Below are 15994 nucleotides of genomic sequence, written 5' to 3' on the forward strand. Positions count from 1 at the left end.
TGTAATGATGTAAAAACACAAATTTGTGACCATTTCCAACGCAAATTCTCGACCTGTGACATTTTTATACGAGACTGTCATTTTAGTGGAAACTGCTGTCGTAAATACTTCGGTAAGAAAGGTAAGTGACCGTGATGTAATGCGTTGTGAGCGGCCAGGTGTGCCAGCCGCCTTGAGAAAAAGCCATTACGTGGAGAAGAAAGAGGCCTTTAACCTCGCTATTGACATTCCTTTGTAGAAAGCATCGCAAATATGGTACGCTATTACTTGTAAACATATTATTATACTGTGGAGCACGTACTTTGTGCTACTTACTGAAATGCTTATGAATTGATGGGAAATATTCTTACATCTGCACACCTGATTATGACAAGTGTCTTTCTACGAGAATTGAGAGAATTTCTATTAACTTATGAAGTGCCACATGACTATTGAATGGTATTTTTATGCTTTGCACATAGTTGCTTATTTCATTTGATATCTGTTTTCCAGCTGTGTTGCAGCATTCGTTTTATAAAATAAAATTAAATGCGTTTGCTAATGTGAACACTTTCTGTCAACAGATCTATTAAATAATAACTTTATGATCCACATTCTTCGAAAAAGGAGCACTTGGAAAGGAAAGAACAATAAGAAGGGACTAATAACAGTAACTGCATACATAATTTTCTTTTCAAGTACTTGGTAATTTTTTGTAGAATAAGTTTTTGTGGCGCACCACTTTGATTACATAGACATTAAGATGTGAATATACATTTCCCTTATCTGCATTGTTGTCTTTAGTGTACTATTTTTTCTGCTTGTGGGTTTGTCATGTTTAGATATAAGTTATTACATTTGCTGCTGCTGTTTGCCAGGCATAGTGCTACTGAATTTCACTTTGTATTACTCTGTTAAGCCAGTTTTACTACTGATTTATTTTTCTTGTTTGCTTCACAGTGCCTTATGTTAGTTGTAATACTGCAATTGCTTTTCCAATTTAGATTTATTGCTGCTTGCTTTGCCAATTTGCATTTTTTGTCATTGCTGTTTGTGTTAATTGTTTTGTGCTGCTGCATTGCCTCGTCCCTTAGTTTAGCATCTGAGCTCAGTAGATTTAAGTTAGCTTAAGAGGGGGTAGGTTATATAAGAGAATGAGTTGCGATGAATTGGAAGAAATGCATTGAGAAGTTATACGAAAAAAGTACAGACAGCAGGTATAGATAGGACGTTTTGGGAATGATGAAGAACGAGGGGAGATCTCCAAAAAGTAAAGAAAGTGTTGTTTGCAAAATACTGCAGTATAACAAAACCCTGTCCTTTCCTTGTGTTATCCCACTATGTGTTTGTGTACCCTTGTGTATTTGTGTTCTTCCTGTCTTTATGAGTTTATCTGAAAAGAGATATGTTGTAGAATTTTTCAGATACTATGTTATTTTCTTTGTAAAGATGTTTAGACATTATTTATTCTGGTTTGTTTTCATGCTCATGTGTGAAATTAATGTTTCAAAAACTATTCTCATTATTTTATATATTTACTTATGTCATAATTCCTGTGACACTGATGTATCTGTTTATTTCTATTCTTTTGTAAAGCCTGAACTACTATAAATGTTATCTGTATTGTTATGTTCTTTAATGATATATTTTGTACGTTTGTTATTGTATTCTTATGTTATAAAATGATAATTGACACCAGTTCATCAAATTATTAACTTGTAAGTTACATTTCACTGGACACGTTTTTGCTGGTCATAGTATATGGACAATATGTGACAAGTAGGGACTGATAGTGTTTGCACGTGTGTTAATAATTCATCAAGGGACTGGTTAACAGCATTGCTGGTTCTAAGGACATTAAAAGAAAATTGTGAGTGCACAAGTGGTGGTTTATGGACTTGCTATATTGTCCGCAAGACTCTTCGATGGTGATTGTGCACCTGCACAGTTGCAACAGATGGCTGCTGGCCGTCTCTACAAGGACTACAGTGGACCTGCACGTTTGATGGCCCACCAATACCATTATCTCTACAAGGACTGCAGTGGTTCAGCACCTCTGGTGGCCGTCCAGTACCGTAATCTCTACCAGGACTACCGTGGGTCTGTTCTGCGATGACCTACCTACCAATATTCTTCAAAACTTCGACTGACTCTGCTGTCGGTTTGCTCTGCTGTGGACCATTACCTGTCTGCATGTCAAGAGTCAGCATTATCTTTCTGTTGGAAGGACAATACTACTTCTTCAAGACTGCAAGGAGATCCATTACTTCCGTGTGCATTTTCTTTTACTGCTCAGACTTTGACAAAAAAAATCACTGCAATTGTACTGTGATGAATGATCAGTACTGTCTTTATGAACTGTGAGAAAATTTTATCTTTTGACCAACATTGTATCAATAAGTGGGTGCATTTGATTTCTTTGTTATTGTAATTGTAAAATAATTTTTACAAATATGTATTGGTCAGTGCCCAAGACAATTTGTAAAATTTTTTGTGGGGAGCATGGGGGCTATGTAAGTAGGCTGATTAGGTTTTTTTATTGGTAACGCCACGTAGCACTCTGTATGAAAATCACTGGCTGTGCTGTGTGCAGTCTGTGACCGGTTTGCATTGTTGTTTGTTATTGTAGTGTTGGGCTGTTGGCTGTTAACAGCGTGTAGCGTTGCGCAGTTGGAGGTGAGCCGCGATCAGTGGTGGATGTGGGGAAGTGAGATGGCGTATTTTTGAGAGCGGATGATCTGGACGTGTGTCCATCAGAAACAGTACATTTGTAAGAATGGATGTCATGAACTGCTATATATATTATGACTTTTGAACACTATTAAGGTAAATACATTGTTTCTTCTCTATCAAAATCTTTCATTTGCTAACAATGCCTATCAGTAGTTAGTGCCTTCAGTAGTTTAAATCTTTTATTTAGCTGGCAGTAGTGGCGCTCGCTGTATTGCAGTAGTTCGAGTAACGAAAATTTTTGTGAGGTATGTGATTTGTGAAAGGTATAGGTTAATGTTAGTCAGGGCCATTCTTTTGTAGGGATTATTGAAAGTCAGACTGCGTTGCGCTAAAAAAATATTGTGTGTCAGTTTAGTGTTGATCAGAATAGGTAAAGAGCGAATCGTCTGAGTACGTCCAGTTTTGCTCAGCTGGTTGAAAATCAAATAATGTAAGAGATTTATCAGCACAGTAATTCATTAATTTTTCTAAGGGGACGTTTCAATATGCACAAAAAAAATGGTACAATGGTTCTGAGCACTATGGGACTTAACATCTGTGTTCATCAGTCCCCTAGAACTTAGAACTACTTAAACCTAACTAACCTAAGGACACACATCCATGCCCGAGGCAGGATTCGAACCTGCGACCGTAGCAGTCGCGCGGTCAATATGTACAAAACTTCATCGGATTTTCACTCTGGCTTCCATTGCGCGACCCATCGTTTTTTACTTTCAGTTTCGGAATTGTATCATGAAGTGTAAGAAGTCTCCTGGATTCTTCCCCAAGCTACAACACTAATGGTTAAATATATCGAGGAGTAGTTGTTTAACCTACTTAATAAAATTGGAACTCAGGTCTGCTTCTATTGGCTAGTGAGATTTACATTCTGACAGAAACAGCACAGTATCAGAGTGTTAAGTAGAAGGCTTATGCTGCTTGGAGATGGAGAAGTTGACATTTGTTGCTAAGTGATATAGCTGATGGAGGACTAAACACTTACTTCTAGGTGGCATAAGAGTAATAACTTGCAACTTGGACATGGAGGAATAAAGGTTTGCCGATAGACGACTGATTACATGACCCTTGCTGTCGTATAAAAGGATGCCTCCACTTGAGCAATGAGTACACGAGAGAGAGAGAGAGAGAGAGAGAGAGAGCTAGTAATTCCACTCCCTTCCGCAAACACGCTATGCGAGTTTAGTAATACACGACGATGGCGATGCTAGTTCACACTATTCAGCAGCAGTTACACCGTTTTTTCTGCCAGCTAGTTGCTGTCATTACGCATTTTGATGACCATCCTAGGGTTCTGCCTACTTATGCACGTGACTTCTGTGATAAACTAAGCACCCTCACAGCCGTTGGTCGTATTTGCGAATTATTTTTGTAACTTTCCATGTACCGTACGTACCCGACTGTGTTAAGGTTAGATTTTACCGTTATAATCACTTCTCGAGTTCTTAAATATTCATTCAGTTCTATTCGTGGGTAACTCAATACTGATGTTTTACGATAATAAACCTGAGTTTATAGTGCCCACATATTTCTGTTGTAGATAGACTATCCGTCATCTCACAAATGTATCTATTTGTTAGGTGGTAAACATATTGTCATGCTATATTGGACCACTCCTAAAAATTATCGTTTCGGCAAGAAGTTTCTGTTCGTAACATTATCAGTTCCTTAATGTTAATTTGCACGATCATAGGTGGCTACTTCCCTTCTCTGCAGGTCACCAGAGATCGTACTACAGCATTTAGGGGTATGTTCAACAGCACAAGCGACACCCTTACAAGGATTTTGTCAGTCAAAACTTTTTTTTTCAATTGATCTAAATTTTAACTGCAAAAGATAATAAAAGAATGTAAGAAATCATTGATAATCGTATAGCACTTTTTGAGTGAGATGATCTGCTGAAACTATAAACTCTACATATTTCTTTTCCGAGTTTCTCGTGTATCGAACATTCTGTAGAAACAATATATTGCGCGATATCAGTTAAGTGATTGTTGTTTCCCCTTTTGCATTTTTTACTTTGCTTTTCAGGGATTTCAAAGTCTGTTCCATAATTTTAACGTATGCCATCGCCATGGTACAAATTCGTTTGCTGCTGAGATCTTATCTTTTATTTCAATACTCACGTCTCAGTTCTACCACGCTCCATAAGCAGTGTTGGAGTTTGTGAGTGTATGTGAATTTATGATATTTTAGATAAAAACATATTATATCAAAGGCATTTATGCTTGAGACATTCTAAACTGATGTCGCGGTTACGGTACCGGTACCCATTTACCGATAGGTACGTCCCACTGTAACCGATAGGTACGTCGCACTGTCTACAAAGAAACACAAGTTTTTACATATGAGAAGTTACCGAAAGCTTTGGCAGTCACTTTCCAATTTTAATTTTTTGTATGCAGCTTGGTCAGAAGCAGTCTGGAAATATTCAAATGTTGCTACATGGTAGGTTGTGTTGAAAAATAATTGTTAAGAAAAAAATCGTTACATTGCACAGTTTCCAATTTCATTAGCACTGAAGTCAGCCATTCAGCTCGTTGCGACTGCAAAATTACAAGGGCTGCAGAGATGGTGTTGTCAAACGAGTTGTTCATTTGGTTTCCTCAAACCGAACAAGAGAACTATACAAAATTTGGACACTGGACACTCACTACCGTCAAATGGTTTCTCGTCTCCGTTTTACTTTTCTTTTTATTTGGTTTCAGACAGCCAAACGAAGAAGACGCTTGGCAACACCGTGTCTGGCACGCTGCTTGTATTTGCGTGCTTTGACCAGATTGGCTAATTAAATCGGAGAAAGCTAAACGTATGTAATATCTTCTTAACAATACTTTCTCAGCACAACCCACCCTATAAGACCCTCAAAAGATTTTCAGACTGTTTTTGGCGACCATGTATATGTTTTTGAGAATTTAGAAATTTGTGCTGGCACACAAACATTCAATAATTCTAGTGCCTTACGTATTGTTTCTGCTTATGTCTTATTTGTTTTGAACACTTGTTTCTGTAACTGTCATTTCATCTATGTCTACAGGTTTACTCGGCAATACACAATCACGTGCCTGGCAGAGGGTTGATTGAGCCAGTTTCGAGGTATTCCTCTTGCGTTGCACTCTCGAACAGCACCGTTTCCTACAAATGTCGTTCTTTCTGTGTTCTTCCTATGCACTGGCCCACGGTTAACAAGGATTGAATTCTTTGGTGTTGTAACATCGTAAGTATGGAGGGGGTAATAAACTGTAAATCTAATTGAAAATTATTTTTCAGTTTAAGATCTATGTTTGATACTACTAGGGTAATAGAGCTAATACGACGCTGGAGATTTTTAAAAGTACTTTGAAATTGGAAATTTCTGGTATCGGTTATCATAATGGGTTTCTTAATCATATTAATAAAAAGAGTCTACAATGTTCATTGACATTAGGTGGTAATATATGTGAATGTAATATTTAGCTTCAACTTGAATTACAACATTCAATGTGTCGTACTTTTTTCCACTTAGTTGAGGACGACTAAAGAAATGGCGGACTGCTATAGAAAAATAGTTACACTCGTAACATCGAGTTGATCAGAGGGAAAGTCAATGAGAAACTCAGTGCACAATGCTTGTGACTTCCAAGCCCTTCCAAACATTCAGCATTTATTTTCTGGTGGCGAAGTTTGTCTGGCATACAGACCATTACGAAATTGTAGTAATTATAACGCGGGAAGTGGTGATTCCCTGAGATCCATAACAGTGATGCTGGGAACACTGCTCCCGGAAGAACAAAAAGGTTGTGAGGGGAACCGGAAGTGCGTCAGCAGGTGTCCGGGGAGTGGGGGGGGGGGGGGGCGTGACGGATGTGTAGGGAGGGCGCGGCCTCATCCATCACGCCCGCTATTGACAGCGGAGAAACAGCGACAGCCGCGTCACGTGCGCCCACCGCCAATGCGGCAGTTTCACGCCGTCTCTGCCGTTAGCGATAGAATTGAGGAATTCCTATATAGGATCCACCGGAAGGACGCGGTCCTTCTACAACACTTCTCAACGTTTCCTTGTATCCACTACAGTAGAAAAGAGTTATTTAAAGTTCTCTCTGATTACAGGGTGCTACGAAGGACAGACACACGTTGTGATATACCGTGAGCCAAAACTTTATGACCACTGGCAGCCTCAAGAGTGAATGCTGCGTGGTGAGATTTCAGCAGGTGATGCGGTAAAGAAGCGGAGCACAGACGAATTAGGATTCCTGCTGACGACGACGAACACTGAAAATTGGGGAAATTCACTGGCATAAACGACTTTCTTATCGAGGTCAGTGTTTCGGAACGAGCGTCTGGGAAACGGCGAAGCTGGTTGTCCATTCGCATGCTAATACCGTGAACCTTTATGCGATGCGGTTAAAGGAACGTGAAGCCACGAATAAGCGAGAAGTTACTGGACATTCACATCTCAGCACGGGACACGGAGGTCGGAGGCTTGTAATGTCTGCAAAACGAGATAGGTGTGTACACTACTGGCCACTGAAACCGCTACACCAAGAAAAAAATGCAGATGATAAACGGGTATTCATCGGACAAATATATTATACTAGAACTGACATGTGATTACATTTTTACGCAGTTTGGGTGCACAGATTTTGAACAACCACCTCTGGCCGTAACAACGGCCTTGATACGCCTGGGCAGAGTCAAACAAAGCTGGGATGGCGTGTACAGGTACAGCTCCTCATGCAACTTCAACACGGTACCAAAGATCATCAAGAGTCGTGACTGGCGAATTGTGACGAGCCAGTTACTCGGCTACCATTGACCAGACGTTTTCAATTGGTGAGAGATCTGGAGAATGTGCTGGCCAGGGCAGCAGTCGAACATTTTCTGTATCCAGAAAGGTCCGTACCGGACCAGCAACATGCGGTCGTCCATTATCCTGCTGAAATGTAGGGTTGCGCAGGGATCAGGTGAAGGGTAGAGCCACAGGTCGTAACACATCTGGAATTTAACGTTCACTGTACAAAATGCCGTCAATGCAAACAAGAGGTGACCGAGACCTGAAACCAATGGCACCCTATACCATCACGCCGGCTGATAAGCCAGTATGGTGATGATGAATACACGCTTCCAATGTGCGTACACCGCTATGTTGCCAAACACGGATGCGACCATCAAAATGGCTCTGAGCACTATGGGACTTAACATTTATGGTCAGTAGTCCCCTAGAACTTAGAACTACTTAAGCCCTAACTAACCTAAGGACGTCACACAACACCCAGTCATCACGAGGCAGAGAAAATCCCTGACCCCGCCGGGAATCGAACCCGGGAACCCGGGCGCGGTACGACCATCATGATGCTGTAAACAGAACCTGGATTCATCCGAAAAAATTACGTTTTACCATTCGTGCACCCAGGTTCGTCGTTGAGTACACCATCGCTGGCGCTCCTGTCTGTGATGCAGCGTCAAGGGTAACCTAAGCAAGGTCTCCGAGCTGATAGTCCATGCTGCTGCAAACGTCGTCGAACTGTTAGTGCAGATAGTTGTTGTCTTGCAAACGTCCCCATCTGTTGACTCAGGGATCGAGACGTGGCTGAACGATCCGTTACAGCCATGCGGATAAGATGCCTGTCATCTCGACTGCTAGTGATACGAGGCCGTTGGGATCCAGCACGGCGTTCCATATTACCCTCCTGAACCCACCGATTCCTTATTCTGCTAGCAGTCAATTTGATCTCGACCAACGGCAGGAGCAATGTCGCGATACGATAAACTGCAATCGCGATAGGCTACAGTCCGACAAGTCGGAAACGTGATGGTACGACGTTTCACCGGGCTACGCTGGTCCACTGCTGTTTGTGTATGAGAAATCGGTTGGAAACGTTCCGCATGTCAGCACGTTGTAGGTGTCGCCACCGGCGCCAACCTTGTGTGAATGCTCTGAAAAGCTAATCATTTGCATATCACAGCATCTTCTTCCTATCGTTTAAATTTCACGTCTGTAGCAGTCTAGTCATCCTCGTGGTGTAGCAATTTTGATGGCCAGTAGTGTATATTTGAAAGACATGGCGACAGAGTAAAAAACTTGACCTAGGCAACATGTTCACTCAACGTTCAGCTTAAAATGGTGAACATGAAGCTCCGCAGCAAACCACCCCGATGTGTTTCCATCTCGACTCAATCAGTTACGACTACAGCTGACAAGGGATCGTCGAGGTTGCACCACAGAAGAATGGAAACGTGTCGCCCAGTTGCTTAGATAGCGTTTCTTTTTACACCAGGTCGATGGTCATGTTCATATACGCCGTCTTCCGGACGAACAGAGCGAGGTGGCGCAGTGGGTAGACACTGGACTCGCATTTGGGAGGACGACGGTTCAATCCCCCGTCCGGCCATCCTGATTTAGGTTTTCCGTGATTTCCCTAAATCGCTCCAGGCAAATGCCGGGATGGTTCCTTCAAAAGGGCACGACCGACTTCCTTCCCCATCCTTCCCTAATCCAATGAGATCGATGACCTCGCTGTCTGGTCTCCTTCCCCAAACCAACCAACCAACCAACCAACCAACCGGACGAACACCTGCTCCGAACATCCATCGCGCCACGGTGGGGCAGTATGATCGCTTGAAAGGTGGCTACACTGAGCCACAGCGCCAGAGATCGCTAGAGAGCATTGTTCCGCCGCCTCCACTGGCAGTGATTATTGAGAACTCGTAGTGGGCAGTGCTTGTCGAGGACTCGTAGTAGTCAGTTCTTGTTCAGATGTGCTAGTAGGGAGTGCTTGCTGAGATGTGATACTGAAAAGTTCTTGTTGAGATGTGGTAATAGCGAGTCGGTGTGGAGATATATTGTAATGATTAGAGTGATTTGGTCAATATATGAAGGTAACGAAACTTGATTTATTTTTCATTATTTCCATGTTTTAAATAATGCGTCATTACAGGTTCAGTCAACAAAGCATCTGGCTTGTGTTCTTGTATTAGAGTGTAATTCTGGTTTTCTTGAGTAATTATGGTATTTTTATTTTCTTTAATTAATTCAGTATAAATGATATTTAAAATTTCTTGTGTTATTGAAGAAGAACCGTGCCAGATGCGTACGTTGAGTCATACTTCCACACACAGAACAGTTACACTTGTGCTTTGGTTTCGTAGGTTTTTATAGTTGCTGGGGACTTAATTAATTAATTGTGTTAATGAAAATTTCCATTTCATTCTTTGTTATTGTTCTAAGCAGTCAGATTGCGTAATAATACTAGTCAGGGCCAACCGTTTACGAGACTTCGTAATCGGACAAATAGCTACTAAAGCAGAAATTAAAATTATTTTCATTTCATTTAATTAAGCCCCCATGCACGTGGCGACCGCTGCTTCGGATCGTCCCTTGGAATCTTCTGATTGTAGAAATAGTAGACAGTAGGATTGTTGTAGTAATTTGTAGTTTAGTAATTGTAGTCTATATTGCATGTGTAGATTTGGTAATTGTCATTCTTCTAATGGTTTTTTTTTTTTTTTTGCAAAATTTCATTTCTGTTGTCTTGTCTACGGGTTTGACAATTAGTGCAATTATTTCAATTGTTCGATGATCGTGTTTGAGGGAAACATCTCGTGTGAATGATATTGTTGATGATAAAGTGTCATTGTGTGTAATTTTTTTTATAGTGACGAGTTTTGTATATTTTGTAAATGATCACGCGATCAATGAAAAAGGCAAAAATGATGGATAGTGAGAATGACGAAATTGTTAACATGGCGAACTCGCCAACAGAGGAAAACAGTATGATGGATAATGAAGTGGAAAACAGTCCGGAACCATTTCAAAATTTTTCTCAATCAGAAAATTCACAGAATAAGAGATTAACGACAGAAGATTCTGTAATAGTATCGAACACAGATAGCTTTACAGCTATGACGAAGGAAACTGGTTTTGCGAGAAATGTTAGGGGCGAAAAGAATTTCGAACCAGATCATACGGAACAGTTGATGAGTGCAATATTAAATTTGGGATCACAGTTACGATCTGAATTAAAAACAGAGATGGGAAATTTGGCAACACTGTTAGACTCACAAATGGAAACACGGATGGGAACAATGGAGCAGTTTCGATCTGAATTTAAAACAGATATAGGAACAATTAGAACCACGATGAAAGCAATGACAACACGGTTAGACTCACGAATAGGGACATGTTTCAAAAATACGAATGATGAATCAAACAAAGAAATTAGAGAAGAAGTACAACCGGTTTTGAATGCTCCCAATAATAGCTTAATTTCAACAGAAATCAGACAAGAGGAACAGGACAGAGAACGGCAAGAAAAAGATTGCGTGATAGTTCAAAAATTTTCAGAGTTAAATTTACAACTTGCACATGATAAGGAAGAAATATTTGAGAGAATCGAGGAATCCGTAACAAATGACTTGACGCAACAGTGTGAACAGTCAACTACTAATTGTGACAATACCGAAACCCGAGTTGCGACACTGACGGAAGACGTAAACTTATCGGAAAGAGTTGAGGAGATTCCAGATAAATTGACAAGTCTTAACTTAAATGGGGACAGAGACTCAGATGATACAGCACCATTGCCATTTGCAGAAACCGAAGAGTACCAGAACATAAATAAGCATGTTGAAAATCAGGGAAAAGTTAATGAACGCGTTAAAAGGGAATCTGAGGCATTACAAAAGCAAGTGAAACAAATTGAGGGCGAAATCGTAGGAAAGGACAGCAAAAGAAATTTGGAATCACAGTTAGCGGAGGGGTTTGAAGAAAATAATTTGTTTCATTTACGGGATGCAACAAGGGAGCGCCAGGCGCGCGAACTTGACAATAATCAACATTGGGACTGGGACAGACGCGGTAGGTCTTTGTCGCCACGAGGCGAAAACTTTGACTATAAACACTTTTTGACTGTTCGGAAATTTAAGATCTTCCGCAATTCTAAGAATGACATACATCCATGTGCATGGTTAGATCAATTTATGTACGCACTTCCGCCAAATTTGCCACTAAGTCACAAACTGAAATTTATGTGCAGCTATTAAAGTCCTCAGGGGATTCACTACACTAAGTGAATATGTGCCGTAGCGATCACAGGGCCCCGAGCTGTAGTGGTGCTATTTCCCTTTTAGTTTTCTGCACCGCTGCCTACTCATTCACTATTCTTTGCATCTATAAAAAACAATTCTTCTACTATCCATCTAACTAGACAGTAGGTAAAAAATAACCGGATTTGACTGTTTTACCCAAAAGTGACTTCGGAAATTACCGTTTGGACTTACTATATTTTCTGCAGCATTCATTCGTAATTTAAACGAAATCTTACCTGTTTATCTTCGTGACAATATTACTTCATATGTTGACGATATTCTTATTGCTAAACAATTTTTGAGTGAGCATAACAAAATTTTGGATTCATTATTACGTATTTTTGCACGAGTTGGCATTACAGAGAACTTGGAAAAATCTGAATTTGGTCGTTCTCAGGTGAAATTTCTCGGTCACATTATTCTACAGAAGGTATTCTTCCTGATCCAGAGAAACTAGACGCTATTTGTAATTATACTGTTCCTTCCACAAAACGTGATGTTCGTAGTTTCCTTGGTGTCCGTAATTTTCTTAGACGCTTTGTTAGATTGGATGATTTGGCCACACCTCGTTTACACATTTCAGATATGCGCACTTTGGTCCCAGAAAATGCTTTCATAAATTACGAGAAAATTGCTACTTCAGTAATATGGAAAAACGTATTCGATCTGTTCTTGCCAAATGCAAATTATGTCAAAAGGCTAAGCCGCCAACAATTTCTCACAGAGCACCGTTGTTTCCTATCATTCCAGCGAAATTAAAGGAGATGGCTGCAGTTGATTTGTTCGGTCCAGTGGTTCGTTCTACTAATGGTTTTGCGTACATTTTCGTAGCAGTGGAATTGACATCAAAATATGTGTGTTTTACACCTTTACGCAAAGCAACAGCTCGTTCAGTATCTAATGCTTTCATCAAACATTTTCTTAAAGAAGTGGGTCATGTTGATAAGGTTATATCAGATAATGGATCACAGTTTCGCTCTAAAATTTGGCTTCGTACTCTACGGCGTCGTAAGATTAAACCAATTTTCATTTCACTTTTTCACCCTCAATCTAATGCTTCAGAGAGATGGATGAAGGAAATAAATAAATTGTGCCGACTTTATTGTCATCAGAATCACAGAACTTGGGATCAGTATCTTCATATTTTTCAAAACATTCTGAATGAACTTCCTAATGACTCAACTTCTTTACCGCCTCTATTGATATTAAAAAACAAAGCACCGACAAATCGCATTTCTGAAATCGTTCCTTTTCCGCCTTCACGGAAACTGCGGCATTCTGAAGTTGTCAACCTGGCTCTACGAAATATTGCATCTGCGGCTGCTAGAAGAGAGAAATCAGCGAAACGTCCTGGTCGTTTAAAGATCTTGTCAGTTGGTCAAAAGGTATTAATTAAGTCTCACCGTTTGTCTCACAAAGGAAAAGGCTTGTGTCGCAAATTTTTTCTGCTTTATAACGGTCCATATAGAGTTCGCAAAATTATTCATGATAACACTGTTGAAGTAGAAACTCTTAAATCTCGGCGCTCTAAGGGAATACATCATATATCGAACGTAAAAATTTTTGTGGAATGACATACTTTAGAGAAACTAACAGCTACATGTAAATATGCGGAGAGTACAAGGATACCGCGCCGTGTTCCAGCGGCGGCAGATACTCAAAGCAACAGTGAAGTCTGCGCGGCGCACGAGGCAGTCGTTGACCACAAACAATCACTTCCTACGTCACGCGCCTACAGCTGATCGAGCGCTCAGTGCGAATGCACTGACAGACGTAAACAAATACACAGTCTAATTTCTCTGACTAAATTCTGTATAAAGCTATAAGGACTTCATAAATTATGTTATTAACGTTCAGTATTTTTCAGGATACGGTTGTATAAAATATTTAAGACCTTCAGGTAAATTCTATGTGTGTCCGACGTTAAGAGGACTTGCTATGGAGAAAATTTCAGGAAGAAGTAAAAAACGAAAAAGGTAACGATTAATTGAGTTTATTTTTCAGGTAACATATTTCCACTTAGGTACGTACTTTAGACGTAATTTGCTGCTCGCGATTACATGATTCATACTTTGTGCTAAATTTCATCTTCTATGAATTTACTAGTGAAGCGACGTGCTTGCGCACATTAACTGATTTTGACAATGATTGACTAATGAATAGGGTTGTTATTTGTATATATTATGCATTGCTTGGCTGCACTGCTTTTTCACTGATGTCATATTTTTTTATTAGGTGCCTGCTGTGCTTATTTATTTAAATTATAATTGTCACCCTATTAGTTGTGGTTATGTATGTAGGTTACACTTTGTGATTTATCTGCTTGCGCCTTCATGTTTACTTTTTAAAGATTCCATATGAACATTTATTTGCTTATGCTGATATGATGCTAATGACCTGTTTATTACGTAAGATATATGTTTGCTGCTTTTTGTATGGATTGCATATTTACACATTTCTGTTTTGTTGTCATAACTACTCTTCAATTTAGAATATAGCAATGATGATGTACAGTGTCCGAACATAGAGTTTAGGTTACACTGTGGTATTAATTATAGATTGTTCGCTTGGCAGAGCCTCGTTGTAAGAATTGTGCTGCATCCACTTGTTGACATTCTGTTCTCTACTGGTATATTTACTCGCTATTGCTTGTTTTGCTTATGCTCAGTGCCTTATATTTTTAAGATAAGAAAATGAACCGCTATAATTCGACGAACGACATGAGTACAAGAAACTTCATAGAAGTCACATGAGCTGAGGTTTTATGGAAGCTGTATAAATTTATGCTAATAGGAAGGAAGCTAACGACATGACATACCAAAACTAGGTTTAGACCATTGACAGTATTACATTGCATTTTTCGTGAGCAATTGAAATAGGAAGTGACACTTGACACAAAAAATACTCCACATGTTTGCTTCTGCTATGATTCTTGAAGTGGTGTACACACTGTGTAATATTATGATCATTCACACTCCGTAATCGTACTTAATTACTGAGAGTTATTCGAACTAAGTCTGTTAGAGCTCATGTATGCATTTCTTTTATTTAATGATGGACAAGGAACCAAAATGTATCTTATAATTTATAATGAGTAGCAGATTTGGATCAGATGGATTACACGAGAGGTTGTGTGTTGACATTGTGTCTTCGGATTGTATGAGATGATGAATTGAAGTTTGCACTAGAATTTTGTCTGTACTTGTTCGAGAAGACTGACTAGAGGAAAGAGTTGTTATGGAAGTAAAATGATATTGGTGCTGAGGTTTATATATATCGACGTAGTGAAGAGGTATTATTGAAGTATTAAGATTAAGTGATGATTATTGGAGTTTTCGTGGACAAGAGGTAAGGTAAATGATATTGATGATAAGGTTTATATGTATCGACGTATTGAAGAGGTATTAGTGAAGTATTGAGATTATGCTGATGATTATTGGAGTTTTGGTGGATAAGAGGTAAAGTAAGTGAGGAGCATATTTTTTTTGTTGGTCCATATGGAACAAGGAGGATGAAGATGGCAGACTAGAACACTCAAGTAGAAGGAAGATTGTCTACACACACACTTTGTCAAATCACAAAGCAGTATATACTTTTTTTTGAGAGAGGAAGCATTTGCATATCTTGGTACACTGACAGTTGTTCAGCAACCGTACATTTTGATCTGGCTTGGCAAACATTGGTCTTGACATGATGACTATGACGTTGACTTAACTATTATTGACTGTTATACATTGCTGTCACTACTACTTGATACACATGATGAAAATAAAATTTTGACAGAATTGCATTTACACAGTTAACACTATTCAATTACACAGTAGCACTAATGTGGATGAAAGATGAATGAGTGTGTTTTGTGTGTTTTCCTTTCCTAATCCTACCCACCTATCTCCTAAATATTATTTTATTTGTTGGTAGTGGCTTGCACTGACACCCATAAATGTTATAGGTTTACTGGTATTTGTGTATTGTAATAGTTAATAGGACAATTATCTGATATCATTTGTGTGTTTGTTATGATTTGTATGTTTAGTGTAAAAGCATTGTATGTGTATTCAAACTATTGTTCATGCCTGAACTGTCTGATTAGTGATGGTGCTGCACTTTTCAACATGATGTGTGACATTTAGTCATGTTTAATTTCTGCTGATGAACTGTGTGATCAGTGATTGTAAAAATTATGGACTGTTACTTGTACCTTTTCTACATGATTGGT

Source organism: Schistocerca nitens, chromosome 2 (genome assembly GCF_023898315.1).
Source record: "Schistocerca nitens isolate TAMUIC-IGC-003100 chromosome 2, iqSchNite1.1, whole genome shotgun sequence".
Classification (NCBI taxonomy): domain Eukaryota; kingdom Metazoa; phylum Arthropoda; class Insecta; order Orthoptera; family Acrididae; genus Schistocerca; species Schistocerca nitens.